Consider the following 4,349-nt stretch of genomic DNA (forward strand, 5'->3'; position numbering starts at 1 on the left):
GAAAAGCAGTTTAGCCTTCAAGGCCCCCCGCTGTTAACAATTCTAGCTTCCTCTCTCCTGGGTTTCCCCCCTCTTCTCCCATTCTCTGTTTCTATACTGAAATAATTTTGCTTTCCCAGGACTCGGTGCTCAATGGCCGTTCATGTCTCCGGGCCTTTACACACAAGTCTATTCTTCCTCCCGGTAAAAATTTCATTCTACTTCAAGAATCAATTAGTTCAAGACTGTAGAGGAGCGGGGAAACACACTTTTAACCCAGCACTTGGGAGGCAGAGGCAAATGGATCTCTGTAAGATCGAGGTCATCCTGGTCTACAGAGTGAGTTCCGGGACAGCCAAGGCTCCATAGATAGATAAACCCTGCCTAAAAAAAAAAGAAAGAAAAAAAGAAAGAAAGAAAGAAAGAAATCCAACCAATTCAAGTTATTTTTCTACCTAAAGCCCTCTCAGTTTATCCTACACAAAACTGAGATTGCTCTTGACAAAATATATGTTTATTTCTTCTGTTAAACTGTGGAATTTTAAGAGTAGTAACTATACTTGATTGTGTTGTATTATTAATGCCCAGAAGTGCCTGGCACATAATAGATTTCTGTGAAAGTCTTCTTACAAGTCACTGTGACAAGAAAAATAAAATAATTGAGTTATGATGAGGAATGGTCCTGTTGGTTCATATTTTCAACTGTTATAGGATTTGGCTCCTTTGCTTGTGTGCCTGTAGCAAAGCACCAGTGATGGTAGTAAGGCAGAATGTGATGGTGGGGACCTATGGCAGAGGAAACAGCTTCATGGCAGCAGCAGAAAAAAAAATATTTTTTTTTCTCCTAAAGGTTCCATCACCTTCTTATAGTGCTACAAGCTATGTACCAATCCCTCAAGACATGAGTTGTAAGGAAAAGGCATTCAAATCCCAACTATAGAAGCATTGACAGTTTTAATTATTGACTGGTTGGGGGTTGGGAGTTGTTTAATTTTTTTGTTTGTTTGTTTGTTTGGTTGGTTGGTTGGTTGGTTTGTTGCCTGGTTTTGTAGTTGTTGTTATTGTTTTTTGGTTTGGTTGGTTGGTTTTGGTTTTTGAGTTGGGGTCTTTCTTTGTAGTTGTAGCTGTCCACGAATTTAGTATGTAGACCAGGATGCCCTCAAACTGTGACAACCTTCCTGATTTGCCTTACAAGTACTAGGATTATAAGCATGAATTAATAATACTTCTGGCAATCTTTTAAATTAATAAAATGACATAATCTTAAAAGGACATAAGCTAAAACTATATTGAAACACATGCACAAAGACAATGATTAAGTAAGTAATAATAAAAGTATACAAATAGACCTACAGAAGGAAAACATTTAGTCCAACCTAAGGTAAAGGTCAGTGCTTCTAAAATGAGGTGATACAGGGTTAGCATTTGAAGAACAGATATGAATTAGTTCAGTAGTTGATGAGTAAGGATATTGATGATGGCATAAATAACTTTTGAAAAAATATAGTCAAAGGAAACAGAAAACCAGCTAAATTACCACAATTAGCATATACCCACGCATATAAAGTATAGCCCACTTTTGTAGAAAAAATGGTATTGCTTCCCATGAAGTAAGAGTTCCTTTGAAATAGGGGGGATTCATACTTACCTGATTTCTAAGGCATATGGACACAAATTAGCCCTCAACCAGTAACAGATTTGGTTGACATTTGTCAGCTTCTGCTCAAGCATCATTCCTGAAGGAAGCTTCCTCCCATCCAGACAACCTACAGCAGGTACCTTTCTCCGTCTTCTCTTTGAATTCCCCCAACATCACAATGCTTGTGTGTTATTCTTAAGATTCACTTATGTGCCTGCTTCCCTTTCTAGGCTTTAGTCTATTTCAAAGACACATTTGCTTACATTTTCCTAGAATCTGTAACAGTATCAAATATTTGGAGAGCACTGAAAAACAATATATATTTTAAAATAACGTAAAGACCAGCAATATGGTTCAGCAGGCAAAAGCACTTGCCACCAAGCCCGAAGACCAGAATTTGATCTCCAGAGCCCACATTGCAAAAAGAGAGAACTGAGTCCTGCAAGTTGTCCTTTGACTGATATACATGGGCACCATGGGGCGTGTGAGTACACACACATGCACGCGTGCGCACACACACACACACACACACACATACACACGCACACACACACATACACACACAAAAGAAAATGTGAAAAAGAAAAGAAAACAGCCACTTATTGTCTTCCATGTTTCAGATGAGTGCTACCCAAATTTGGGGGACCCAGGAACTAGTTACTGGAATTAAAACTATGAGATCAAAGAACTAGTCATTATTGTTGTTCTCAATTCCACACCGTCAATAAGAAATATCTGAAACGCTTATGTAAAACTCACATAAGTGACTTTACTCTTAATACCTAGCATCACAATGTGCTATCCATTGCTTTACACAATACTGTTTCATGGGTGAATACTGTCATCTGATGGGATCCACAATTTCCATTATTACTTTTAACCATGAATTAAAATCATAAGACACGACCATTCGTGGCTGCGGTTCAATCTGGTTGGTCGTGTTTGTGCCTCTCTGTTACAGTTATGGCTGCGGCCGTCGCTATGGAGACAGATGATGCTGGAAATCGACTTCGGTTTCAGTTGGACTTGGAATTTGTGCAATGTTTAGCCAATCCAAATTACCTTAATTTTCTTGCCCAAAGAGGTTACTTCAAAGACAAAGCTTTTGTTAATTATCTCAAGTACTTGCTTTACTGGAAGGAGCCAGAGTATGCCAAGTATCTAAAGTACCCTCAGTGTTTACACATGTTAGAGCTCCTCCAGTATGAAGGAGCTGGTGAACGCTCAGTGTGCGAAGTTCATTGACGAGCAGCAGATTCTACACTGGCAGCACTATTCCCGGAAGCAGATGCGTCTTCAGCAAGCCCTGGCAGAACAGCAGCAACAGAACAACACAGCAGGAAAATGAAGAGCTGGGGACAGACCAGGCTCTTAGGACATGTATATAATGTACTGCTGTTGTACCGTACAGAGATAAGACTCTCCTGCCTACCCCTATTGTGGGAGCACTCAGAACTATTAGTGTTATTTTTGGTTGGCAAACTTTTGATTGTTAATAGATTATTTCTGTTAAACCCGAAAAAAAAATAAAATAAAATCATAAGACACATTATTGGTCAGATATATTTTGTGAAAAAACTAAGGCATGGAATAGACTTTATGGCAAAATATGAACATAGTGGATATTTTGGAATTAGGGATCAAACATTATATTTGCTACAGTAAAGTCTGTGAAATAAATCATTAGCGACCAAGTAAAATATGTCTTTCCTATAACATGAGATTTTGGTGATGAACAACAACAACAAAAAAGGTTAGTGTGCCCCCTTTCCCTCAAATATGTATAGTACTATAGTAAATGCCAGCTCCTACTCTGAATCCAATTATATAAACAAAATATCTAGCCTGGCCTAGGTTTGTGACCTATGGAAACAAATACTTAATGTTACTTTGAGCCACTAAATTTACCATAAAGTTATAATACCAATACAAGCTTAATACCTTGTGACTTTCACAAACCTAGGCAGAAAGCCATAGCTCACCCAGGACAAGGCTTCTTTTAACCTTACTCAGAGAAGCTTCTGTTTGCTGTGGGCAGTACTCAATGCAGAAACACACAGTGGGTCAATACATCAAGAAAAGAGAGTGTCATTACCTATTTTCCTGATCACCTCACCTCACCACACCCACCCCTTTAGGCCTCCAGCAAGGTCCACGTAACATCACAGAAGAGGAGACAGAAAGAACAACAGTGTGAAATTCTGTCTTCTGAACATGGTATGGCTCTTGCACTTACAAACTCACACCATCTGGAGCTACCTGCACAAGATCAAGCCTGCCAGAATCTTCTCCAGACCCCACCCCATACCAAGAAGTTTTTGGCATTCTTTGAGAGCTGCTGGAAAAGACGGAATCGTACTCTTCTGAGAGGGTGGCCACTGGTAGCTTTCGCATGCTCTTGTGGATAACCCAAACTCACACCAACAAAACCAGAAGACATGAAACTGTGGCCATGTTGAAAAAAATAGGAGAATTGGAAGTTAGAGGTGGAGCAGATATTATCATATTTCTCAAAGAATAGAAAATGAAATAATTTTCCCTCCTCATAACAACAGTCTTCATTTCTCACCAGCTCAACTTTTTAATTGAATCAACTTCATAATTTAAAAAGCATCTGATTTTATTTCCAAGAAAAATAAAATTGAGCAAGTTTTGATGTGTCTTGAATTTTCCCTTTTATGTCTTTTACATACTTTGACCATTTTCCTATTGAGTCATTGGTCCATTTTCT

The 4,349-nt window shown here is 38.7% G+C and overlaps 1 pseudogene across 1 annotated transcript; it reads left to right on the plus strand.

The window, feature by feature from the left end:
• The first annotated feature begins 2,527 nt into the window (after positions 1-2,527).
• Positions 2,528-3,139, plus strand: LOC311592006 (mediator of RNA polymerase II transcription subunit 31-like; annotated as a pseudogene). Its single transcript has one exon. The product of its transcript is annotated as a mediator of RNA polymerase II transcription subunit 31-like (transcript).
• Positions 3,140-4,349: the final 1,210 nt, after the last annotated feature.

Source organism: Acomys minous (assembly GCF_964271855.1).
Source record: "Acomys minous genome assembly, chromosome: 1".
NCBI lineage: Eukaryota > Metazoa > Chordata > Mammalia > Rodentia > Muridae > Acomys > Acomys minous.